The sequence below is a fragment of the Lepidochelys olivacea genome (genome assembly GCF_965140295.1).
Source record: "Lepidochelys olivacea isolate rLepOli2 genome assembly, chromosome: 3".
Classification (NCBI taxonomy): domain Eukaryota; kingdom Metazoa; phylum Chordata; order Testudines; family Cheloniidae; genus Lepidochelys; species Lepidochelys olivacea.
Genome location: NC_140413.1, coordinates 70,132,726 through 70,160,653, shown reverse-complemented (window position 1 = coordinate 70,160,653; position 27,928 = coordinate 70,132,726). Strand labels below are relative to the sequence as shown.

The 27,928-nt window shown below is 41.6% G+C and overlaps 1 protein-coding gene across 2 annotated transcripts in view; it reads left to right on the top strand.

Annotated features, from left to right (window-relative positions):
• BACH2 (BTB domain and CNC homolog 2) overlaps positions 1 to 27,928 on the top strand; it is a 256,192-nt gene that overhangs the window by 95,535 nt on the left and 132,729 nt on the right. Inside the window, exon 2 of one of the 2 annotated variants that reach the window (XM_084623879.1) lies at positions 17,144 to 17,267. The exons of the other annotated variant lie outside the window; for it this stretch is intronic. The gene's annotated coding sequence lies outside the window, so the exon portion shown is untranslated. The remainder of the gene's footprint in view (positions 1 to 17,143; positions 17,268 to 27,928) is intronic. 2 annotated transcript variants of the gene reach the window in all.

Here is a 27,928-nt window from a genome sequence, read left to right as displayed (position 1 = left end):
AAAACTCATACTATTAAAGCCTTTATACCACACTACATCATAAGATGATATCTGAGTTAAGAATATGTGCTATCTGAATTCTTCCTATGTCATCAGATGTTGCTTAGGGCATGAACAAGGCTCTGCCATCCCTGTCTATCCTGCACTGCTTTTTTCGTGTCCTTTAAATCCCATAAAGTTTCCCTCTCTGAGTAGAGTTTGACACAGGGACTCTTTCAGTTGGTCCTTTTTGAATGTTCCTCCAGGTGCCCAATGACACAGCTGCCAAGGCATTCTGGACACATGTCCCAGATACTTCTGTTGTCTTTTCTGGGTAACTTTGGAGGTAAAGGGTTGTTGAAGTCTGACAAATCACAGCATTTTTTATAAATTCAAAATTTGGGTGCAACATACAGGGAAACTTCATTGGTGTTGGAGTGCCTTTTCAGCTGAAGAATACTGCTGAGATTTCACAGTAGTGAATCCCCAAAATGGTTGATTGTTGAGAGACTTGGAAATGATTAAGACAGGAATGAGGGGAAGAGGGTTAAATGGCTTGTTTAATAGTTTTGAGCCTCTGATTTAAGTGAATAAATGTTTTCCTTTTCCCCCTACATCTTCCTATTATTTTTTGTTTGTAATGTGTGTTTTATGGGAAAGTTGTTTAAGAAATTTACGGGAGGAAATTTTCCATCTGTGGCATAATGGGATCTTCAGAAATAAGAAACTAATTATTACCAATAAGTACAGGTTGTTTGGTCAGCTTTCTTCTGTATTATAGCAGTGGCATCTGCACGGTCTTTTAATAAGTTTTCTCTTGAGGCAACCATGAGGGTCTGACATGGACCTATGATAGCCATCCACCTTACCTTCTAATGTGGGGGTGCACCAGCCCCCCCCCCCCCTCCTTGGAATTGAAACTGTTGAATTTACATAGTGTAGCTCCTTCAGGTCCAGGAATAAGCAAATGGCATACAAAATGATAATGGATCTTCTGCTTGGTTGTATTATATGTTTGTTTTGGGGTAGTGCCTGGAGGCCCCAACTGTGACTGGGGCGTTGGAGTGCTAGGCACTGTACAAATACATAGAAACAGTCCCAGCCCTGAAGATCTTGCAATCAAAAGAGTGGGAGAAAAGGAGTATGATTTCCATTTTAGAGATGGAGAATTGAGACACAGAGTTTAAGTGCTTTGCCCAGGGTCACACAGGGAGTTCATAAGATGGCTAGGAATTGGACCCTGATCTCTTGAGTCCCAGGCCAGAGCCTTAACCACAGAATAATTGTGTCTCACTCCATTGTTAGACTGACTTTTTCTGACTTATTGTCTCTTTTCAGTTACACTTGAGAAGATTTGGGAGCTTTGTCCAACGAGCAGTGAAGCTTTGATTATATACTGCTAAAGTTATTTTTAAAGTTAGCTTTTGATTTCCTTATCAAGGTACCTGGAAGCACTGTCAAAAAGCTGCATCTGATCCAGGTTTTATTTCAAGGGGGAGAGGTATCTCAGTAATAGTAGTAGATTATCAGTCTACCTATACGTAGCCATTCAGTGAATAGAGCAATATGTGGCACTTCCTTTGATGTATACTTCTGGAAGAAGAGTCCTGTCATTCTTTGGTTTCATCTCTCTCCACTGCTGTCCTCTCCCAACATGTACAAGCCTTTGCTGTAAGCAATTTCCAACATGTGATCAGATCAGTAGCTACTTAGAATGATTTAAGCAGATGTATGTTTCACCTACACAGTTTTGTTTTCTATTAATAGCTGTGTCTTGATCCCATAACACTCTCATTTTGGTTCTGCCTATTTGGTATTTCAAGAACCGTTTAGGAGAAGAGCTGAGTGTGCATCTCTATGTCTGCAGTGGGTGTAGGGTTAGGATTGGTATTGGTGCAATGCAAGAGTTCAGTGCAGAAAATGTAATGGCAGCATGACCTCATTTTAAAAAAAATTCAGTATGGATTTTTCCAAAACAATAAGCAGACTGAGGAAATGGGCCTAGAGCCAGGCTATGTAATATCTTACCCTAACACAGCATCAGTCAAACCTCCAAGCTGGTTTAAAAGGCTGTTTGAGGCTTTTTGTGGTTTGTTGAGAGTGGCCCTTTAATGAAAAAAAAAAAAATTGTGTACAGAACTAGCAAATGAACTCCTCCATCTGAAAGTAGGTCAGTCAGTGACCTCCCAGTAGTATGAAGCAGCAGTTTATAGTTTAATTGACAGCTCAGCAGCAGTAAACCTCACTGTCTCCAGGAAGCTTGTCATGAGAAATGTAAACACATTATATCCTCTATTCCTCTTATTTATTTATTTTCATTGCCACATGAGAAACCACAAACTGTCGCTATGCATCCCCTTTCTTCACCCCTTCTAGTCTCCAGAGGGAAATGCCTCGTAACATACCTAATAATTTTTACAAGCCTCTGTAATGAGCAAGGCATTCAAACAGGTTTTTTGACAGCTGAAATTAAACACTTGGGGTCAGACCTGAATAAAATCCAAACCAACATGTCCCTGATGGGGAAGAAACATATGAGAATTCAGTTCCTACCTTTATCTAGGGGACCAAGTATTCTTGCCTTGCGTCCCCTCATGGGGCACGAGACCCTTGCTTACATCCATGGGATTTGTCTGTGCTTGTGTTGCTAACATCAGTAGCTATATTGCTAAGGAGATAAAGCTTTTTAAATGTCACAATTCCCATTTTTTTCCTAAGAATCACCAAATTGAGTTTTCCTCATAGGTTTCCATGCAAATCTGCAGACAGTTTACTTTAAAATGGTGAGGGAATATATCCCCCCTTAAGGTTACTTTAAATTTGCATTTGCTGGGATGTGATAAGTCTCACAATTTTAATTATTTTGCTTGGCTTACAACTATATTACTGTATAGTGATATATAGGAAATAATGACCATAGTATAATAACATTTAACATTCCTGTGGTGGAAAGAATACCTCAACAGCCCAACACTATCACATTTAATTTCAGAAAGGGGAACTATGCAAAAATGAGGAGGTTAGTTAAACAGAAATTAAAAGGTACAGTGACTAGAGTGAAATCCCTGCAAGCTGCATGGACAGTTTTCAAAGACACCATAATGGAGGCTCAACTTAAATGTATACCCCAAATTAAACACAGTAAAAGAACTAAAAAAGAGTCACTGTGGCTTAACAACCATGTAAAAGAAGCAGTGAGGGATAAAAAGGCATCTTTTAAAAAGTGGCAGTCAATCCTAGTGAGGTAAATAGAAAGGAGCATAAACACTGCCAAATTAAATGTAAAAATGTAATAAGAAAAGCCAAAAAGGAGTTGAAGAACAGCTAGCCAAAAACTTAGAAGGTAATAACAAAATGTTTTTTAGGTACATCAGAAGCAGGAAGCCTGCTAAACAACCAGTGGGGCCCCAGGACGATAGAGATACAAAAGGAGCACTTAAAGATGATAAAGTCATCACAGAGAAACTAAATGAATTCTTTTCTTCAGTCTTCACGGCTGAGGGTGTTAAGGAGATTCCCAAACCTGAGACGTCTTTTGTAGGTGACAGATCTGAGGAATTGTCACAGATTGAAGTGTCACTAGAGGAGGTTTTGGAATTAATTGAGAAACTTAACAGTAACAAGTCACTGGGACGAGATGGCATTCACCCAAGAGTTCTGAAAGAACTCAAATGTGAAATTGTGGAACTAGTAACTATGGTTTGTAACCTGTCCTTTAAATCAGCTACTGTACCCAATGACTGGAAGACAGCTAATGTAACGCCAATATTTAAGAAGGGCTCTAGAGGTGATCCCGGCAATTAACAGACCGGTGAGTCTAACGTCAGTACCAGGCAAATTAGTTGAAACAATAATAAAGAATACAATTGTCAGACACATAGAAGAACATAAATTGTTGCGCAAAAGTCAAGATGATTTCTGTAAAGGGAGATCATATTTTACTAATCTATTAGAGATCTTTGAGGGGCTCAACAAACATGTGGACAAGGGGGATCCAGTGGACATAGATTTCCAGAAAGCCTTTGACAAGGTCCCTCACCAAAGGCTCTTACATAAATTAAGTTGTTATGGGATAAGAGGGAAGATCCTTTCATGGATTGAGAACTGGTTAAAAGACAGAGAACAAAGGCTAGGAATAAATTATACATTTTCAGAATGGAGAGGGGTAACTAGTGGTGTTCCCAAAGGGTCAGTCCTAGGACCAGTCCTATTCAACTTATTCATAAATGATCTGGAGAAAGGGGTAAACAGTGAGGTGGCAAAGTTTGCAGGTGACACTAAACTGCTCAAGATAGTTAAGACCAAAGCAGACTGTGAAGAACTTCAAAAAGATCTCACAAAACTAAGTGATTGGGCAACAAAATGGCAAATGAAATTTAATGTGGATAAATGTAAAGGAATACACATTGGAAAAAATAACCCCAACTATACATACAAGATGATGGGGGCTAATTTAGCTACAACTAATCAGGAGAAAGATCTTGGAATCATCGTGGATAGTTCTCTGAAGACGTCCACGCAGTGTGCAGCAGCAGTCAAAAAAGCAAACGGGATGTCAGGAATCATTACAAAAGGGATAGAGAATAATGAGAATATCTTATTACCCTTATATAAAGCCATGGTATGCCCACATCTTGAATACTGCGTACAGAGGTGGTCCCCTCATCTCAAAAAAGATACACTGTCATTCGAAAAAGTTCAGAAAAGGGCAACTAAAATGATTAGGGGTTTGGAACAGGTCCCATATGAGGAGAGATTAAAAGGGCTAGGACTTCTCATCTTGGAAAAGAGGAGACTAAGGTGGGATATGATAGAGGTAGATAAAATCATTAGTGGTGTGGAGAAAGTGAATAAGGAAAAGTTATTTACTTGTTCCCATAATATAAGAACTAGAGGCCACCAAATGAAATTAATGGGCAGCAGGTTTAAACCAAATAAAAGGAAGTTCTTCTTCACACAGCGCACAGTCAACCTATGGAACTCCTTGCCTGAGGAGTCATAGAATCATAGAATATCAGGGTTGGAAGGGACCTCAGGAGGTCATCTAGTCTAACCCCCTGCTCAAAGCAGGACCAATCCCCAACTAAATCATCCCAGCCAGGGCTTTGTCAAGCCTGACCTTAAAAACCTCTAAGGAAAGAGATTCCACCACCTCCCTAGGTAACGCATTCCAGTGTTTCACCACCCTCCTAGTGAAAAAGTTTTTCCTAATATCCAACCTACACCTCCCCCACTGCAACTTGAGACCATTACTCCTTGTTCTGTCATCTGCTACCACTGAGAACAGTCTAGCTCCATCCTGTTTGGAACTCCCTTTCAGGTAGTTGAAAGCAGCTATCAAATCCCCCCTCATTCTTCTCTTCCGCAGACTAAACAATCCCAATTCCCTCAGCCTCTCCTCATAAGTCATGTGTTCCAGTCCCCTAATCATTTTTGTTGCCCTCTGCTGGACTCTTTCCAATTTTTCCACATTCTCCTTGTAGTGTGGGGCCCAAAACTGGGCACAGTACTCCAGATGAGGCTTCACCAATGTCGAATAGAGGGGAACAATAACGTCCCTCGATCTGCTGGCAGTGCCCTACTTATACATCCCAAAATGCCATTGGCCTTCTTGCAACAATGGCACACTGTTGACTCATATCCAGCTTCTCGTCCACTGTAACACCTAGGTCCTTTTCTGCAGAACTGCTGCCTAGCCATTCGGTCCCTAGTCTGTAGCGGTACATGGGATTCTTCCGTCCTAAGTGCAGGACTCTGCACTTGTCCTTGTTGAACCTCATCAGATTTCTTTGGCCCAATCCTCTAATTTGTCTAGCTCCCTCTGTATCCTATCCCTACCCTCCAGCGTATCTACCTCTCCTCCCAGTTTAGTGTCATCTGCAAACTTGACACCATCCTCCAGATCATTAATGAAGATACTGAACAAAACCAGCCTGAGGACTGACCCTTGGGGCACTCCACTTGATACCGGCTGCCAACTAGACATGGAGCCATTGATCACTACCTGTTGAGCCTGACAATCTAGCCAACTGTCTATCCACCTTATAGTACATTCATCCAGCCCATACTTCTTTAAGTTGCTGGCAAGAATACTGTGGGAGGCCGTGTCAAAAGCTTTGCTAACGTCAAGGAACAACACGTCCACCGCTTTCCCCTCATCCACAGAGCCAGTTATCTCATCATAGAAGGCAGTTAGGTTAGTCAGGCATGACTTGCCCTTGGTGAATCCATGCTGACTGTTCCTGATCACTTTCCTCTCCTCTAAGTGCTTCAGAATTGATTCCTTGAGGACCTGCTCCATGATTTTTCCAGGGACTGAGATGAGGCTGACTGGCCTGTAGTTCCCAGGATCCTCCTCCTTCCCTTTTTTAAAGATGGGCACTACATTAACCTTTTTCCAGTCGTCCGGGACCTCCCCCCGATTACCATTAGTTCTTAGAGATAATGGCCATTGGCTCTGCAATCTCATCTGCCAACTCCTTTAGCACTCTCAGATGCAGTGCATCCGGCCCCATGGACTTGTGCTTGTCCATCTTTTCTAAGTAGTCCCGAACCACTTCTTTCTGCACAGCTGGCTGGTCACCTCCTCCCCATACTGTGCTGCCCAGTGCAGTAGTCTGGGAGCTGACCTTGTTCGTGAAGACAGAGGCAAAAAAAGCATTGAATACATTAGCTTTTTCCACATCCTCTGTCACTAGGTTGCCTCCCTCATTCAGTAAGGGGCCTACACTTTCCTTTGCTTTCTTCTTGTTGCTAACATACCTGAAGAAACCCTTCTTGTTACTCTTAACATCTCTTGCTAGCTGCAACTCCAGGTGTGATTTGACCTTCGTGATTTCACTCCTGCATGCCTAAGCAATATTTTTATACTCTTCCCTGGTCATTTGTCCAATCTTCCACTTCTTGTAAGCTTCTTTTTTGTGTTTAAGATGAGCAAGGATTTCTCTGTTAAACCAAGCTGGTCGCTGGTTGGAGGTTGTGAAGGCTAGGACTATAACAGGGTTTAAAAGAGAACTGGATAAATTCATGGAGGTTAAGTCCATTAATGGCTATTAGCCAGGATGAGTAAGGAATGGTGTCCCTAGCCTTTGTTTGTCAGAGGGTGGAGATGGATGGCAGGGGAGAGATCATTTGATCATTACCTGTTAGGTTCACTCCCTCTGGGGCAGCTGGTATTGGCCACTGTCGGTAGACAGGATACTGAGCTGGATGGATCTTTGGTCTGACCCAGTATGGCCATTCTTATGTGCTTATGTTCTTATGTACTATGAAAATCAGAGTTGATTAAGGGATCAAGAATGGATCGGGCCAATCAAATTTGCATGTTGGGATTTCTAGTTGCAGTATATGTGTGTGAAGTGTGAGAGAGTTCTCTGAAAACCATAGAACTGATTCTTTCCCTTGGTTTAGAGTCAGGTTGGAGGTGAGTCAGTCGTGCTTGAAGTAGAAAATGATCTGGTTCAAATATTCTCCCTTAAATCATCATAAAAGTTCTGTGAGTCACCAAGTGGTTGGCATCCTTGGAAATGTTTAACCACAGAGATCACAATACAATGTTTATCTGGAGACAAGGTTAATGTATTAACTTTTCTTCTTAATAAACACTTTTAATTTTTTTTTCTTGCTCTTCTCCAAATTCTGTCCAGTTTGTTGTTCACTTTCTGGTGTTGAGTGGTCCAGAAATGTACACAGAATTCTAGGTTCTTTTTCACCAGTGTCCTACAGGAGGGATTTTTGTGATGTGATGCCTCCAAAGCTCTAGGTGGTACATTTTATATGAGAGAACTTCACCTGGAAGACTGGACTTTTATTGAACTGAGTATTTAAATCAACTTTTTCAGTGGAACAAAAATACATAGCCATATGAAGTGTCTGACAATAACTGGTGATGTTAAGGCTAATAATTCTTTTGTGACTTATCAGCGATTTTTAAATTAGTTCTCTGTTTTTACACATCAGGTTAAAATAAAATTGCCTGACATTGTTCATGCCAAGATCAGGGCTTGGGTTTGATAGCAACCTGAGGACTACACTTGTTCATCCTTTAAAAACCCAAACACTTTACCAAAGCTGGAGGATTTTAATTAGGTTTGAACACTGCAGGCACAAATTCAACACGAGGCTGGACAGATTCAATAGACCAACAAGGATAGCTTTTTCTCTGGATTCTTATGGCCATCTTCATCACTGATATGTCCTACATCATAATTAAAACTACATATAAATATAATCCTTCATTAGTATTAGTTATATTCTACGGGATGCATCTATATTCCATATAAATGATCCATACAAAAGTTAAAAGAAAAGGAGGACTTGTGGCACCTTAGAGACTAACTAATTTATTTGAGCATAAGCTTTCGTGAGCTACAGCTCACTTCATCGGATGCATACTGTGGAAAGTATAGAAGATCTTTTTATACACACAAAGCATGAAAAAATGGGTGTTTACCACTACAAAAGGTTTTCTCTCAAACACCCATTTTTTTCATGGTTTGTGTGTATAAAAAGATCTTCTATACTTTCCACAGTATGCATCCGATGAAGTGAGCTGTAGCTCATGAAAGCTTATGCTCAGATAAATTGGTTAGTCTCTAAGGTGCCACAAGTACTTCTTTTCTTTTTGCGAATACAGACTAAAATGGCTGTTACTCTGAAACCTGTCATAAAAGTTAAAGTTAACAAAATATTGGAAGATACATTGAATCTTATGCTTTAGTTTAAATCAATTTCTAACTGTAAATGTTTGGAAGGAGACCTGATGTGGGGGGTGCAGGTTATCCCACATCTTTCTGCTGCATGGTTCTTAAACCATCCCCTGAAGCATCTGCTGGTGGGCGCTGTCAGAGACAGGATACTGGATTAGATGGACCATGGGTCTGATCCAGCATGGCTATTCCTGTGTTTCCCATCAGCAAACATAGAGCTCATCTGGAGGTTTTGATAGAGCAGCCCATGACGGGAAAATAAGCCATTGGCTTTCAACCAAATGAAGGTTTCACAAACCTGTTTAGTTTCTTCAACTTTAAAGGGACTGATGTTCAAGGTAGGCTGAACAGAAACTTGAACCAAAACTTGTTTTCCACCCCCAGCCCTTCATGCACAGGGACCCAACCTTCCCTTCATTTAAGTGTTTTCTCTGTAGCAGAAAGCCACTTCAGAATCATGGAGGTGGAGGGGGTGATTTTTTTTTTTTAGGCCCTTCCCAGTGATTTCCACATGTGACGCCATACAGGTTAAGGTTCAGTTTTGGTTCAGCCCAGCTTGAGCATCTTACAGTCCTTTTAAAGGTTAAGAAATGAAAGAGGGTTTTGAAGCCTCCACTCAGTTGAAAACAAAGAGTTTTTCCCCTCTCAAGTGCCAGAGGACAGCTCTATCAGAATGTCCAAATTAACTGCTTTCCTGTTTGCTGGTGGGTGGAACGTCTCTCCACGGTACCACTGATGACAGTGGTGACCTTTAAATAACATGAAGATAATTATACAGCATAAATAGGGAAATTACTCACTTTCTTTATAGTCATTGATATCATTTGTCTTGGGAGTGAGGAAACTTTGATAAAACTGATCAGCATTGCAGTGTTTGTGTTATAGTAGAACACTAATTCCTGTAAGGTTGAAAAAATGATACGCAATAATGCTGAATTCTATTCACTTGTCTCAACTATAGGGCTTCTGATTTTCAATATAAATGTCAAATCTAGGTAATGTTTCACTGTATGTTTCACCAGATAACATCTGGTATGTTATCACCTTAAATATGAGTGTCATGAGGAATGCAGAATATGATCCAAATGTTCCCTTCTGATTCTGGGATCCAGGGCGTGGGGCTACAGAAGTGAATGTGTTCTTCGGGGGGTACTCCTGACCCCATGGAAACTGCTCTGAACATTGGGAGGATGTGCGGCTATGGGGTCAACCAACTTTCTACCAGATTCCCTCCTTCCCTCCATCCCTCAACCTGCAGGCAAAGCAGCAGAGTTAATTCATACTTAGTCCCTAGTAATTTACTTGGTCTCCACTCCCATGCTGATGAACCCCTGACCCCATCACAAGCTTTAGTGACAGGCATCCCCTCCTCCTGTAGAAGTTGAGCTGTCAGAGGTGTGTGGTACAAACAAGGGAACTATCCATGTAAGCACCTGGCTTCCAGTGGATCCCTCAGTACTCATAGGTAGAGTTGAGTAAAAACAAAAATTAGATTTCAAAATCTTTTGACAAAAACCGGAGACAAACATTCCACTAAAAACGTATTCAAAAATTCATCCCATTTGGAGTTTATCTTCCACCCCTCCCCCACAGTGGCAATAAAGTGCACAGGAAAGAAGAGGCCCATAATTTGGATAATTCAGGTAATTTTTGATGTAATAATTTAGATTTTTAGTTTTCTTGTAGTATGAAGAAAATTAATGTTACCATCTGTGTAGAACAAAAGAAAGTCCCAGCAAACTGATGAAGCAGACTAGTTAATACTTGGACTGTCTTCTGTTTCAGCCTCACAGCCTGAAGGATTGGGCCCAGTGGTATAGTATATTCATGTGATGCATTCTAAGCATATATAACTGTTTGGCAGTTGCTTTTTTTTCACTTGATTGCTTTATGTTTAGAGAAGCAATCTAAGCTAATTGAGCATGGATTATATCATTTCAGTCAGCAGCACAGATAATGTCCAGCTTGCCCGCATGACGTAAATGTGTAATGCTGAGTAGTAGTCTCAGTGTCTCTGTTTCCATTAGATTTAGAAGAGTAATCAATTTCATTTGTCAGAATAAGGTCTCAGGTGGTGCAGAAATTCTTTACTGGAGCATATACAGGTTGTGTGCAAGTAGGAGTGGCTGTGTGTGTGCAAATCAACTTTATGCATGCAATGCAATACTAGGATTTTGTGCAGTGCCAACCTGAAATCAAGTCTCAAAAATCAGGAGTTAGAGCTTCTACTACATTGCTAAAATAGTTTGGTATGTAAGATAATGTTAACTTAAATAAGGTTTACATTTCCCAAGAAAAATGGGTATAGGCAAACTGTTTGTGCAATGTGACCAAGTTAACAGGTCATTAGAAATCTCATTCCACTTAACGTTTTATTAGTATGTAGTAGCAGTAGTTTGGACTCAAGATTGCACAGGCATCAGCTTTTGAAGAAATCTTACACAGATCACTACTGCTGCTGTTCAGCCATATGTTGAGCAAGCCATTCCGGCAGTGGTGTGCAGTTACTTACATTAACCACTTAAATATATTGTGAGCTGTCCATATGAATACTTGAAAGCAAAAATGAAACAGTGTACATACTGGCCTGATGTTGAAAATTTAACTTTTGAATTCTTAAATTCCCCCATAGCACATCCAGATTACTTCCAGAAAATGTGGAACATCTTGCATTTTGAAAATTATCTTTTGCATTTATGTATGAGTAGACTGGTGGAGGTGATTTGGCTAATGAACAGAATGATCACTTACCTATGTTATACTCTGGGGTTAACTTCTTTTGCCATCATGGTTTTTTCTGCACTCAGTACCCACTCTGAGCTTTTGGTTTGTTTGCTGCTTTAGGCTTTTGGCTTTTTTTGCATTTATTTTTGCGTGTGGTGAGGAGCAGAGCTAAAAGTACTTAACCCTCAACTAAAGAAATCCATGTATTTAGTTCTCTTGTTTCTCCTATCTTCTTTTTGATGGCTTACCTTATTCTTCATTGGAGCAAGTTTAGGGCTTGTCTCCACTACCGGTAGGATCGACGCTGCGGCGATAGATCCACCGCGGGTTGATTTAGTGGGTTTAGTGAAGACCTGCTAAATTGACTGCCGATCGCTCTCCAGTCAACTCCGGTACTCCACCTGAACAAGAAGAGTAAGGGGAGTTGACGGGAGAGTTTCTCCCGTCAACCCAGCGTGGTGTGGGCCCTGCGGTAAGTAGATCTAAGCTACATCGACGTGAGTTACGCTACTGATGTAACTCAAATTGCGTAGCTTAGATTGATTCCCCCCCCCCCGCCCCGTAGTGTAGACCTACCCTTAGTTAGCATTTCAGCAGGCGAACACTTCTCACATTTCAATGAGGAGCAGTGTTGCCTTGTTACTGAATCAAATGTGTAAACAAGACAGATTTATCCAGACATAAACAAGACACATTATTTATAATCTGCTACAGTGTGCTAGGTACTGATAAACAATAAACATCTTAAATACTGATGAATCAGTTTTGACCATAATCTTTTTTTCCACATGGAACCTTACAGAAGTATTCTCAGTAGGAAAATGTATTCACTTGTGATATCACGTACGAGCTAGACTGTGATTAGAAACAACAAAAGCGTCTGTTGTAAGATTTATCTTTCCCTTTAAAGTGGGTGGTTGGTTGGTTTCCATGGCCATGAACAGTTAATATAGAATATTTTTCACTGGTCAGGTCTAAATGTGCTTGGAGGTAGGAGAGCATGAGCATCATGTGAGGTTATTTTTCATAGCATTCTTCATTGTTTACATAGCACAAGCTTCTTGGAAGGTAGTAAAGAATTTTTTAAAAATTGAATCTCCATGAAAATAAGCACAAGTTTAACTGACAGGGAAATAAGTGTCACAGGTCAACATGTTTTGTGAAGCCCAAATATTTGTGAAACTTGCAAACCCTCAAACTTCGCAAGTTTGAGGGTTTGCACCCATCCCTAGTGTTAACTGTGAGGTGGCTGAAGAGACAAAGTGTAACTTTTTTTTAACTAACAGTTTATGTCTCTGTCAACACATGACACAGTTTGTCAAAGCTCTCTGCAGCTGCTGCTGCTGTGAATTAATTTTGAACATCAGTTGTGAGTCACAAACATTTTCTGCAGTGTGAGCAACTTTTGGTACGGTGTGAGTTGTCAGAAAAGAGTTGTTTTAAGAAAAGAAAAGAGTTGTTTTAAGAAAAAAAAAAAGGCAGAACAACTCATTGACTATAACAAAATGTATTCGAGGTAGAACGGCAGAAATATGAAGTGCTTTTATTTCTTCCAGCCCAATCAGTTAATCCCTGACACTTGGGATTTGGGTTTTCCTCACACAGTCAGCTAGTGTTTCATGTTAAGTAAGCAGGTGTGGCTAGTGTCGGGGAACCTTGACTTTCAGACCCATAGCCCTAAAAATGTCTGATAGTAAACTTTGTTTCTACACGCCCAAGACAGTTAGATTAGATGGGGGTCAGCTTTAGTCTTTCTGGAATCTGGAATGTATCTGTATTTATTGATTGCTTGTTTTCAGTGCTATAGAAATGAAGGCTGTTGTGTCTGATTCAGCTAAAGGAGTAAGGAATCTTAATAAAAGTTCCTAGATCATCAGATTCAGCTGCAAAAGTTAGAAAATACGTTTTGAACTAGGACATCACCTTCCCTCTTTTAAATGAGTATGGTAACTAAAGGTGGTCACTAAGCCCCCTTTTTTAGAACGCTTACATAGGGTTAAAACTTCCAAAAATTCATCTGAAGTCATATGCCCTTAGACCAGTATCTGCATGTGGATGGGGATCTAGTCATTTATTTTTAAAAAGGACTTAAAGCATTTAAGGAGTTGCAGCCACAGACAAAATGGATGGGTGAAAATCTAATATGGACTGTGTGGTATTGTCTCCTCTTTCCTGGGCTCATTATGGCAGTAGTATTGGCAGTAGCAGTTCAGCAATAGGAGGTGATATGTTGCAGATGGAATAAGGGGTTCACTACAGTCCAAGAAGGTCAGGGAACAAGAGGATGCCTGCCTGGTCCTGGACTTGACTAGCCACATTAAGTCTGAGCAAGGAACAGTTTCACTTCTTGGCCATCAGGAAGGAGGAACTGCGCAGAATATAGTGCTAGATATAGGCCAAGCTGCAGAAAGAAAGAAGGACAAGCATGCTGTGCATGGCTCAGTAGCTGAAATGGGAGCTGAGGAGCCAGGGATTCCCTAGGGGGGCCACATCTTACACAGCAGCAAAAGTCCCAGTGTTAGGCAAACATTTTATCCTGTATATAGAATTAAAAGTCTCAGACACATTTGAGCAAAATATTGCTGTATCAATGTAGCAAAGCCTCTTTTAAATCTTGGTGTGAGTAGAAGTTCAGTATAAGTTCACATCTGCTGAATCTTGTTCAGGATTTTCTGTTTGAAATGCCTGATAAAATCATCCTTTGCTGCCTGCAACAGATTAGCACCCACTTTTAGCATTTTTCTGCTGAGTCATGAAGCATCTCGGTATCACTTGAATTCTTGAGTTTCTACGGAAACAGCTTCAAGGACTATGATGCACCTCATGAATGAATACTGTGTCACTTCATGTTATTAATCACTGTAACTACCAGAAATTTGGTCTGTACCTGCTTTTCCAAAATTACAGGAAGAATGTCATGACTGACAGATGGCCATGGGTTTTTTAATTTTCTATTTTTTTGGCTTCTCAGTTTGAAAGTAGATTTATTTTTGTAAATGTCAGTTTGATTGGTAATTCCATAGCAAGTCCCTTTTGTAAGAATTCACATTAATTTCACAAATAAGACCGAAAGCGATTATTCAGACATAAACTGACAGATTTAAATAAACCAAGCAACAGTAACCTCCCAACATGGCGAGTATACATATTTGCATTAATTTGCCTAATCGCTGAATTGCTAACACGAATAACAATTAAAGAACATAGCTGTAAAAAAAACCCCAACTTTCTGACTTTTATCAACAATGGTACCTCTTTTTTCATAGAATATCAGGGTTGGAAGGGACCTCAGGAGGTCATCTAGTCCAACCCCTTGCTCAAAGCAGGACCAATCCCCAGCTAAATCATCCTAGCCAGGGCTTTGTCAAGCCTGATCTTAAAAACTTCAAAGGAAGGAGATTCCACCACCTCCCTAGGTAAAGCATTCCAGTGCTTCACCACTCTCCTAGTGAAAAAGATTTTCCTAATATCCAAGCTAAACCTCCCCCACTGTAACTTGAGACCATTACTCCTCGTTCTGTCATCTGCTACCACTGAGAACAGTCTAGATCTATCCTGTTTGGAACCCCCTTTCAGGTAGTTGAAAGCAGCTATCAAATTCCCCCTCATTCTTCTCTTCCGCAGACTAAACAATCCCAGTTCCCTCAGCCTCTCCTCATAAGTCATGTGTTCCAGTCCCCTAATCATTTTTCAGAGTAACAGCCGTGTTAGTCTGTATTCGCAAAAAGAAAAGGAGTACTTGTGGCACCTTAGAGACTAACCAATTTATTTGAGTATGAGCTTTCGTGAGCTACAGCTCACTTCATCGGATGCATACCGTGGAAACTGCAGAAGACATTATATTCACACAGAGACCTTGAAACAATACCTCCTCCCACCCCACTGTCCTGCTCGTAATAGCTTATGTAAAGTGATCATCAAGTTGGGCCATTTCCAGCACAAATCCAGGTTTTCTCACCCTCCACCCCCACCCCCACCCATAAACTCACTCTCCTGCTGGTAATAGCTTATCCAAAGTGACCACTCTCCCTACAATGTGCATGATAATCAAGGTGGGCCATTTCCAGCACAAATACAGGTTTTCTCCCCCCCCCACCCCAATACACACACAAACTCACTCTCCTGCTGGTAATAGCTCATCCAAAGTGACCACTCTCCCTACAACGTGCATGGTAATCAAGGTGGGCCATTTCCAGCACAAATCCAGGCTCTCTCACCCGCGCCCCCCCCCCCCCCCCCCGAAACACACACACACACACACGAACTCACTCTCCTGCTGGCAATAGCTCATCCAAACTGACCACTCTCCAAGGTTAAATCCAAGTTTAACCAGAACGTCTGGGGGGGGGGGGGTTAGGAAAAAACAAGGGGAAATAGGCTACCTTGCATAATGACTTAGCCACTCCCAGTCTCTATTTAAGCCTAAATTAATAGTATCCAATTTGCAAATGAATCATTTTTGTTGCCCTCTGCTGGACTCTTTCCAATTTTTCCACATCCTTCTTGTAGTGTGGGGCCTAAAATTGGACACAGTACTCCAGATGAGGCCTCACCAATGTCAAATAGAGGGGAACGATCACGTCCCTCGATCTGCTGGCAATGCCCCTACTTATACATCCCAAAATGCCGTTAGCCTTCTTGGCAACAAGGACACACTGACTCATATCCAGCTTCTTGTCCACTGTAACCCCTAGGTCCTTTTCTGCAGAACTGCTGTCTAGCCATTTGGTCCCTAGTCTGTAGCAGTCCTTGGGATTCTTCCGTCCTAAGTGCAGGACTCTGCACTTGTCCTTGTTGAACCTCATCAGATTTCTTTTGGCCCAATCCTCTAATTTGTCTAGCTCCCTCTGTATCCTATCCCTACCCTCCAGCGTATCTACCTCTCCTCCCAGTTTAGTATCCTCTGCAAACTCGCTGAGGGTGCAATCCACGCCATCCTCCAGATCATTAATGAAGTTATTGAACAAAACCGGCCTGAGGACCGACCCTTGGGGCACTCCACTTGATACCGCCTGCCAAGTAGACATGGAGCTATTGATCACTACCCGTTGAGCCCGACGATCTAGCCACCTTTCTATCCACCTTATAGTCCATTCATCTGGCACATACTACTTTAACTTGCTGGCAAGAATACTGTGGGAATCTTTTTCTCTTTGTTTAGTATATTTTAATCTAAACACAAGTCATAAAATCCTGGCCCCACTGAAGTCAGTAGGAGTTTTGCCATTGACTGTAATGAAGTTTGCATTTCATCTCTCTATTATTTCAGAACATTCTAGGCTAAGCTGGCTGAAAAACAGTAAAAATGTCTTGCTAATTTTCAACATCATTTTTATTTAAATTCTTAATGTTGGAAAAAATTTCAACTTGGTCTACATGCAATGGTTAGAAAATCGCAAATATTTTTCACAAAAAATTCATCCGTTTTTGAAATTAAAAGAATTTCAACTGTCTCCAATTCTAAGCAACCCTCCTGCACTTTCTCTATAAGCATTTATGTTCTTTACAACAGCAGATGTGAGGCTTGGTAGCTTGCTGGCTTCTTTGATGCATAAAATCCTTTATTCTTTGTTCCTAGTTGTAGTTAGATTTGTAGTTGTTTGTTGTAAAAGGAGGCTTGAGAATTTTATAAATTTCCCCATCATGCTGCTTTTGGCCCAATGTGGTGAACAAAAAGACAACTAAATTTGAATATTTCTCACAAAAGATTTTGGTTTTGTTTCTGTTTCTAGGTATAACTATAGGTGTTTCTTAACGGCAAAAGAGTTGAGCCACACAACATCCAGTTGGAGATTGTAAACTGCCTAAAGGAGCAATTTGCTTGCCTGAAAAGAGTTGCCAGGGACTGTATGTTAGGTAAGTAGTTTTGCACAAGTAGTGTAAAGAGGTTTGTTTTTTGGAATCTCTCCTTATAATTTAATATGCTATCTATTTAACTGTAGCAATGAATATTAAAAAACTGCATCTAGGGCACTTACCTAAGACTCATCCCTTGGAAGCATTTCCAGAACGTTGCTGGCTAATTTTGAAGCTCCTGGAGACCATACATTTAAAACACTGTTCTAGGAACAAGTGCCCCTACACTTAAATCTAAAAAGAAATCTTAAAAAAAAGATCCATGTGGATCTCTTTGCCCCTTGCAGTTCACGTTTTCACCTCAGTGTGTTTGTCAGATAAATGATGATGTTGTTGTCCTCAATGGGTTGATCTTTTTGTATTTGTTTTTGCACCAGTATATTACAGTATTCTCCACTGCAAACCCCTAATATAGACGTGCTCCACAGGAGTAGATGGTGATTTGCTTTTCCATACAGTTTCTTCACTGGTAGATTTTTAAGTCCAGAAGGGACCATTAGATCATCTAGTCTGACCCCCTGTATATTAGAGGCCAGAGTATTTCACCCAGTTATAAACGAGGGTTCTCCATTACTGATGCTGATGATGCATGAACCAAAAAGAACATCATTCCCCTTTCAGGTTTCAGGCTGAGTTTATGGGTGTGGCAGTTACAAGCATATTTTGTTTTATAAACTCAGCAAAATTGCTCTGGAAATCCATTATGGCACACAAAAAAATGAAATCACTTCCCAGTGCCATTTTTAAAGTCACTTTCCAAAGTAGAACCAATTTTGATGTGGTTATGACTTCAATTAAAAAAATACTTTCTCCTTTCCTATTTACATTGTCCCCCATTTTGTGATTATTGTGCATACATCAAATATTCATAACACTTCTACTACTTCTTAGACTGTAAGTTTCTCAAAATGGTCTTGTAACAACAATTGTCTCATCTCAGCTGAAGGGCGCGGGGGTAAAGTGTCCTAAGACTCAATCCTACCAAGTGTGACTCTCACATTTGAAGTTAAGCATGTGTTTTAAGTGCTTTGCTGGATTGGGCTGGAGCACTCAGCCCTTACAAGGTAGAGTCTTACATCAAAAGTTTTGAATCCCAGAACAGTTCACTGGGTCGTTCATCCTCCTGAGGTAAATACATTGGATCAGTTCAGTCTATTTTTTCTGGACTAGGTCTTTTAAAAAAAAATCCCTTCTGCTCTGGACACTTCATGTAAGAATAGAGCTTGTCCTGATGAGCTTGACTAGAATTTCCCCTCTCTCCAGTTCTGCATTGGGCTGTGTCTGCCAGCTGTCCCTCAGGCAGCCATTTCATTGGCGCTGTACATCTATAGAGCACTTTGGCAAAGCTATGCCAAGCCTGATTCTATATGTGTGTGGAGGCAAGGTAGAAGGACCCATTCATTGGTGTGATGGTGCAATATGTTGGCTGAGGCACCTTGACAGCGGAATAGAGTGGGGAAATTGTTTGTGGAAAATTATATTTAAAATAAAAACCTACCAAGATATGTACCTTTTGACATTTGCTTATAATTTTTCTTGTCTGTTTGAAGTGTAAGCTCTTCTGTCTTGTCCTGTGTGTTGCTAAAGCACTTAGCAAAAGGATGCCTTGATCCTAAATGGCCCTGTGGATTTTACTGCAATAGAAATACTAAATAGCTGTTATGATCAATTTTAAATAGAAGTTGGTTTAATGCTATTTTATATTTTTATTCTTGTAGTTCAGGCTTATTGGCATTCATAGTAAAAAGCTGGATTGTATTTTTGATCCAGTTGCGTATATAACTCACCTTGCAGTAGTCACGGCTCAACCCTAAACCAGATTCAGACTAGGTATCCCAGAAGAAGTACTGCTGTAGCAATTATAATGATTCGTTAAATCTCAGCTTTCCGAAGACCTTGATTCTCAATTCCAATACAGCCTTAGATCTCATGTCTTTGAGTTGGACTGTATGTCCATTCAAGAATATGAAAAGGTTGCTTGTCCAGCCTCTGAGTGGTCTGAAATGTTACAGACCCCCAATATTTTTCGGAAGCTAAGTAAATGTTAATCGTTTCACAAGTAGCTTTTTCCAATTATTGAATAATGTTGAGTGGTTTCTATAAGCAATTGTTTTTTTCAGCTGCAGCGTGGTATTAAATATTTTAGAAGGTTATTTTTGCCGCTGTTCAGTTGCTTTGTACATTTGAAGTTTCATGTTATTTTGTTGTTTGATGGCTCTGCACACACAAGCTAGTGAAAGACTGTGGTCGCAGAAAAGCACATGTGTTTTCCTGATGCCTTTATACGTTGTGGATATTTTAGCTGTAGCCCAATAAGCAGTTATGTAGTACATGGAATTTGTGCAAGTTTGTGGTATTATAGCATTTTTTCCTCAACTGTTTAGAACTTCCTTACAGAGTTGCGTGTTGCATGCAGGCCACAATGACCTATTTTCTTTCCTCCCAAAAGCAAGAGCAGAGGGATTCATTCTGTGGGAATTGTTTCTTTGAGTATTGTCAGCTCATCATGAGCAATCTTTTCGTTATGAACTATGACTTGTTAACATAGCACTGTGCACATTTATAATAATAGTGCCTTTCACCAAAGGCTCTCAAAACATGTTCAGATGTCAGTTAAACCACAGAACACCCATTATAAAGAGAGATAAGTAAGTGTTCTTACCCACTGGGAAGTTTAATAAACTGAGGCACAGGGAGGTTAACTGACTTGCCTAAAGTCATAGAGCCAGGAGAATACATTCTAGGTGTTCTGTCTCCTTGGTCTAATCCCTGTACTTTCTCCAGCTTGTTGCACATACATAGAAATCCTAACCCTACTTACATGGACTGCAGCTTGGAAGTCTGTTCAAAAATTCAAGACTCTGGGCCTGATTCAGAAAAGGATTGCTGTTCAGAACAGAAGTTAAGCACTTCCTAGGTCCCATTGAAGTCAATGCACATGCATAAAATTAAATAAACCACTTGCACTTGCTTAATTGAGGCCTCTATGTGCAGTTTATAGTTCTGTTTTTCTCCATTTATCCATTCTTATTCCATTTATTGCCTTATGAATGTTTCTACCTTTATAATTATTTTTACTGTAGGTCTGTGAAACTGCAAATGTAACTACTTTTAAATGTCCCTAAAATATTTTAATGGAGTTATGGCTGTACAAGAAGGGAGAGATGCTGATAAAAGTAAATGTGAAACTGACGGAGAAAGAGGCTGATTAGAGGCTAATGTAAGCAGAAGAAAATAAATAGCAAAGGTTAAATTTTGATTAATATTACATTTCTTGGGTTTTTTTCCTTATTCTTTAGTATTTTCCTTTATTATAATTATTTTACTGATTTTGTCCGTTGTTTAGCACAGCTTGTGCGGGGAAGGGGCGCTCCCCCTTCTCTTCTTTCTTTTCCCGATCTGGGCCTTTGTTTTTCTTGGGCCTCAGTCCCCAGCTTTGAGTACAGGTTATGCTTAAGACCTTGGGCTTCAAAACCTGCCAGATCTGCGATCTGTCTTTTCCTTGAAGCAATGGATATTCAAGCTGCCTCTGTTGCCTGGAGACTCCCATCCCCTCCAAATGTAAGATCTGTTCAGGATTTAAGAGCAGATCTAAGAAGTTGAGAATGAGCTTAAACTCCTCTTGATGGAGCACTCTCTGAGACCCTCAGGATTCAAGTCAACCCCTATACATTGGATCTGCCAACAACGTTTGCTTTGGTTGTAAGCAAAGATCCTGAGGGGCCCTATCGTACCATTCAGACCATAAAAGAAAAGATTCTGTTCTCCAGAATGGGACAAGAGAAGGGGAAAGTCACCCCCCTGGTGTCGAGCTTAGGAGACTTTGCATCTCAATATGGGTACTGCTGAGGGTTTCATTCCTTCTGGTACGGACACCACAGCACCAGCTAAGAAGCCGTGTACTAAGAAGTCACTTAAAATAGCATCGGCACCAGAATTCAGTGCCTTTGAAACATAAGTACTCCAGAGCTGAGTCAAAAATCATCATCACACAATGATAGTACTTCAATACTGTCCCCAGTTATATCCAACATATTGACTCCTGAGGATTCTGTCCAGAATTCTCAGTGTTTTCCAGGCTCCTATTCCAAAAAGACCTAACACTGGAAGAGCCTGCATCATGCCTACTGACAGTTACCGAGAGACACTCTCCACCATTACTAACTCACTTTCCGGAGCCTACTTGCCCTCGGTCCCTATCATCTTCAGTGGTGACTCATCCTCTGGTATCAACACACTCTCCACCCAGGCTCTTTGTAGGTAGCGAGAGAGATTTTCAGCTAGTACTGACTCATCTTCCAGAACCACTTCACCAGCCAACCAGCTTTTGGGTCCTGCTGCACAGCAGGATCCTACAGAAGAGCAAGAACCCCCTGAAGAAGATGAAACCCCACCTTTCCACAAATCCTGCTCCCCAGATGAAGTTGTCAGGCTTCCCCAACCATCTTACCCCGATGGTTTTAAAGTCTTCCAAGACCTTATGTAACGTGTAGCAGACACTTTACAGCTTCAACTGGAGGAAATAAAGAAACCCCAGCGTTCCCTGGTGGACATCCTTCATATGTCTCCTCGGAGCAAGATCGTCTTGCCCATTAATGATGCTCTGCTGGCTCCAGCATGCGCAGCATGGTAAACTCCAGCTACTATCCTGCCTACATGTAAACAAAGCGACAAAAATATTTTATTCTACCCAAAGGCTCAGAGTATTTTTTTCTCCCACCTTACACCAAGTTCTCTGGTGGTCAAGGCCATTAATGAATAAAACAGGCAACATCAGTTATATTCAACACTGTCGGACAAAGAGCTAAAATGACTGGACCTTCTGGGCTGTATGAACTACTCCTTGGCCTCTTTGCAGTTTAGAGAAGCCAGTGACCAAGCTCTGATGGCAAAATATTATTTCACAAACCATTCTAAGTTCTTGTCTTTTACTGAACACTTCCCTAGGGATCAGAGGGAACAATTTCAGGCACTCATTACAGAAGGCCAGACAGTTGCCAGTGCGTCTCTCTAGGCCTTGCTTGATGCAACTGACACAGCTGCACGTTCCATGGCTATGACAGTAATCGTGCACCAAGCTTCCTGGCTTTCTGGTCTCCCACAGGCAGTACAAAATGCTGTCGAGGACCTTCCTTTTGAGGGTCCCGAGTTTAACAACGCCATGGATGGGTTCTTCCATTCTCTCAGACTCCCAGGTGACATAATCTCTGGGCATCTATACACCTGTGAGAAAAAGAAGACACAGCAGATTGCAGACTTTCAGCCTACAAGGCCAGCTGAACCACCCAGGAAAAAGCCCAGATTCATTAAGAAAGGGCTGTCTTTGACAGCAACTTCACAGTCAGTGAGATTCTCAACATCTCTCTTGACCCATTGGTCATGGGTCAGGAACTATTTCCTGTTCCAGATCCTACATTTCACCCTTCCCGTCTCCACCCTTATGGGGATCGTCTTTCCCATTTTCTACCTTTTCGGAGCTCATCGTCTCAGATAGATGGATCCTGGAGGTGATTTCCACAGGCTATTCCATCCAGTTCAGCTCCTTAACACCCGCTCATCCCCTGTCCCTGTTCCTCTTCAGGAATCTTTCTCACAAGGAGCTCCTGAAGCAGTAGGCACAATCCCTCCTAACCCTAGGGGAAATCAAACCTGTTCCACCGATCTTCATTGGCAAAGGGTTCCGTTCTTGGTACTTTCCAGTCCTGAAGAAAAATGGAGGAAGAAGACCAATTCTAGACCTCAAGACTTAAACACACTTGTCTGTGCTCAGTGGCTCAGAATGGTAATCCTAGCAATGATAATTTCTTCTCTGGATCCAGGAGATTGGTTTGTCTCCATCAAGCTTCAGGACTCTTTTATTTTCATATTACCATACATCCCTCACGCAAACAATTCATAAGTTTCGTGGTAGGCAGGGAGCACTACCAGTATCATGTCCTACCTTTCGACCTCTCCGCTGCCCGAAGGGTCTTTACCAAGGTCCTGTCAGCCGCCCCAGCCAGTCTTCGCTAGATGGGGATAATTGCCTTTCCCTACCTGGACAATTGGCTCTTGAAAGGTTGCTCGTTTCTAAAGGCACAGACAGCAACCAGCAAAGCCCTAGTTCTGTTCCACTCACTAAGCCTCGCTTCACTGTTCTACTCTCATGCCCACTCAACACACAGGCTTCATCAGGATCACTCTTCTGCTACCAAGGTGTACTTGTCTAAGGACAGTTTTGCCACAATGTCTAACTTTGTTTCAACAATACAGCAAAGCCCATGAAATGCAGCAAGGGCTTGCATACAACTTCTGGGCCATATGGGAGCCTGTACAGTTGTGACACCCTTAGCAAGACTACGCACTTGATGTCAAGCCTGGCTGAGAACGGTCTACATCCCCAGCAAGCACAATCTATCCAAACAGCTGTCCGTACTTCAGAAAGTCCTTGATTCTTTAGATTGGTGGAGAAATGCAAAAAAACGTGTATGGGAGTTCCGTTCCTTTAGCCTCTTCTTATGAGGATCATCATCACCATCAATACTTCCCTGATAAACTGGGTCTCTCATTCCATAACCTCACAGCTCAGGGCAAATGGGCACCTGAGGAGGTGATCCTCTATATCAACATGCTAGAGCTCAAAGCAGTTCACTACACTTGCCAGCACTTCCTACCCCATACCAGGAGCCACCCAATCAGAGTAGTGCTGGATAACGAAGCAGCAATGTATTATATCAGTTGACAAGGAAGAGCAAGATCCTAGTCCTGTTGCACCAAATCTGTAAAACTATGGAATTGGGGCATATCACGCTGCATAGAGATCTCAGTGGTTTATCTAACAGGATGACAGAACATAGTGGTGGACTCCCTTAGCAGGCACTTCTGCACTGACCAAAAGTGGAAGCTGAATAATGAGGTATTCAGAAAGAAATGTCTGTCTTGGGTTCATCTAGCGATAGATGTCTTTGCAACTCCATCCAGTCTGAAGTGCAGATGATTCTGCTCGAGGGAAAGGAGCGGCCACAAATCAATGAAAGACACACTGATCATTCTTTAGCCTTGTATATTATTCCCCTCATGCTTCTCCTGCACAAGGTCCTGAACAAATTGAAACAAGAGATATTCCTAGCCATCATAGCACCAGCATGCCCAAGCCAAGTGTCATTTGCAGAGCTGTAGTTCGTATGCCCCTGTAACCAGTCCTCTGTCTTCCCCTGATAGCAAATCTCCTCATCCAGGAGTCAAGATCCATCACCCACCCCAATCTCTCAGTGCTTCACCTCAAAGTGTGGCTCCTAGTTGGCTCTCTGGTGGGAGTGTTTTATCCCAAGCTTCATTCTTCAAAGGAAGAAACAAGCCTCCATGCACTAGATGTTAAAAGATCCTTTGCCTGTTACCTCAACTGGACTCGGCCCTTTAGGACTTTCCCTACACTCTTCATCTCAATTGTAGGACAAATGAAAGGGCATCTGATTTCCTCCCAAAGACTGTCTAAATGGGTTGCAGGATGCATCTTGTCCTGTTACAAAGTCTCAGGGGTTCATCCCCCACTGATAGTAATTGTTCACTCCATCAGGGCTCAGTCTACCTCTGTTGCCTTCCTGAAAAATATACTTGTTTCAGATATCTGCAGGGCAGCCACCTGGTCTTTGTTGCACACATTTTCCCAGCATTATGCTCTCTTGACTGTTTCCAGAGATGATGTGGCTTTGGTGATGCTATAAATTATACTGAATCCGCCACTTCAACACCTTCCTCTGTAATGGAGATACTGCTCGGGAATCTCCTGACATGGTAAAGGACACTACTCAAAGAAGTAGAGGTTACTTACCTTGTACAGTAACTGGAGTCCTTCAAGATGTGTATCTGTATGCATGCTCCATTGCCCGCTCTCCTTCTCCCCTGCCTCAGTCTCTCACTGGACTTTCGTGGGTGAGAAGGAACTGGAGTGGCAGTAGTCTGCCCCCCCCATATACCTCATACCAGAGCATGAGGGTGTCTAGGGTGTAGACCATGGATAAATATCTTTGAACAAGAGTGTACAGATGCATGCACATGCTGATATGGAGCACCCATAGTGGGACACATCTCGAAAAACTCCAGTTACTGTACAAGGTAAGTAACCTCTTCCTCCTGAATTTCAATATTTTAGGGGTGGAGGAGGTGATTCTCCAAATAACTTGTACATAAATTCCCACCATTTGACCAGATTTCTAGTAACACAAATTCTTTTTTTAAAAAGAACTAGATGCTACCATGTAGCGACGGCCATTTTAAGCGTCAGCTGCTCTCAGCCCTCTTCTTCCCATTGCCCTGCTTTGCTTCCGCCATCACCTTCTCTCCATAGTTTTCTGAGTCATCTGTATCCATTGGATACTCACATACTTGCATGTGCACACATGCCAAAAACGTAGCCATTCACAGTATTTGGATTGCACATGGATATCTCTGTGTATTAAGACAGTAGTAAGTCTGGCAGAGGTGAAGACAGCTTTGAAACTGAATGATCTCTCAAAGATGAACTCCAGTAATTCAGGAAGGAAACAAAAAAGGATGCCAGGTCATCATCTTCAAGACCTTCTGGCAGGCCACACATTTGCAGTAGTGTCCTTTTAGTAGCAGTCATAAGAGCTTAAAACTTATCTTGAATAAAAATTAAGTGGGTCAGCTGGCCTCTCAACCTCTCTGTTCCCCTTTTCAGCCTCTGCTAAGCAAATACTCATTTTGGAGATTTTGATATGAATGTAACACAGTTCTCATGCTAATTCTGATTAAGGAGTCAGAAATTATATGTAAAGTGCCTTTGATATGCAATTTTACCTGTTAGTGACAGTTCTCCCCCAAGTGCTTGAGTACTTTTTCTTTTAGAAGAGAGTACAGAATGTTTAGAGTGCTTCATTCTCCAAAATACTAGGAAGGCTACTTTACAGTCAGGGCCCAGAATTGCAGGCAGCCTCATGCTCAGCTTGGAGGGACATTTTTGTTTGACCTCTGATTACAGCACAGTAGCTCTTTCCCTCCTTACATGCTCCTTTATCCTTTTTTTTCCATCTCCTCTTCTCCTTCTGTTCTTTTCCAATCTCCATGTCTACATCTTTCCCATCCATCACCCAGTCACTGCTCTTATTAACTAGATTTATTTCTTCCTGTTCTCCCACATTTCTACTGCTTTCCCCTCTTCACTTTCACAAATCTTCTATTCACCTGCTCTTCTGAAACTTCCTTTTAGCTGCTGATGATATCCGTCGTCCTAATCCTGGTTCCTGGCACAGACCCACACTGCCCTCCCATCTCTGCCACACCTCCTTACTTTTCTACCACAAGTCTTTTTTAAATTCCTATCTCCTGCTACTCCTCCATCCCTCATTCTGCTCCTTCATGAGCTCCTCCTCTGCCTCTATTAAGCTGTCTACCATTTATGGTTTTTACATCTCTATATTCTCATCCTCACTGACTTCCAGCTGCCTCCTATTGACTATGTCTATCACTTCCTTTTCCTTCAAAGATCTCTCCTTTCCACACACATCATGCTCTGTAGCCTGCAGGCATGGTAGCCTGGGACTCATCCCTTGTCTCTTGCCACTTCCAGCTCCTCCTTCCTCGTATTTATCCCCTGTCTCTGAACGGCATTCAGTCTGGCTCTTCCTGCCTCGCTGTGTCACTATGATGCATGGACATTTTTCTCATCAAGTCACTTCGCTGTCTTTTCCTTCAGCCTCCTAAAGCTCTGCCCCACCTAATAGGCCACTACTCCTCTATAATTGCTCCACACTTTGTTCCTAGCACCATGTTACTTTTTGCTTTATTACTCAGTTGGGCCCCAATTCAGTAGAGCACTTCCGCAAATGCTTATATACCACTGAAGGAGAAGGAAAGGGAAACCTTGTCCATTTCTCTTTAATCAGAATGATCCAGCGAACCTAATTCTGAACTTTGACACTGGTGCAATTCCATTGACTTCAATTGGGCAACTCCTGATTTACACTAATAAAGATTCAGCATGAGACCCAGGGAGGGAGAGGTGGAGGTTTGGAGCAGGCACCTGGATCTAATCCATTTGTTTTCTCCAAACCTCCAAGTCTGAAGAAAGAGAATTCTCAAATAAGAGAAAAGACATGTTTCTATTCAATAAATTCAGTTTGTAGCTATCTTAGGGATTCCCCACCACTTGAATTTAGTTGGGGATTGGTCCTGCTTTGAGCAGAGGTTTGTACTAGATGACCTCCTGAGGTCCCTTCCAACCCTGATATTCTATGATTCTGTTGGTGACTTAAGAATATTAAGCAACATGCTTCAGTCACCAGTCTCTACCTCCATGTAAAATGGTTAAATTTTAAAAAAAACAGTAACTCTCCCACTTGGAGGCATGATGCGCAAGTTGTGGCTATCTAACCAAAAATTCGCAGGCATCAGATTACATACAGTAAATTCGTTACTGAAAAAAGCAGGAAACAACTGTCCTCATCCCCAGACACTTCTCCTATTCTTCTTGCTCTCCAGCAAGATGAAACTTTATTGATCTCCAATCCTGGATAAATATGTCGAGTCTTGGCTATCAGTTATCCCATGTTAAATAGTACCCTTCCTGATTTACAGAGGAAAATTACTTTTTCAATGTGCAGATCAGGGCTTGTGTACACAGCGGGGTAATGTGCCTAACAGGAATGTGATTTCTGAGTGAA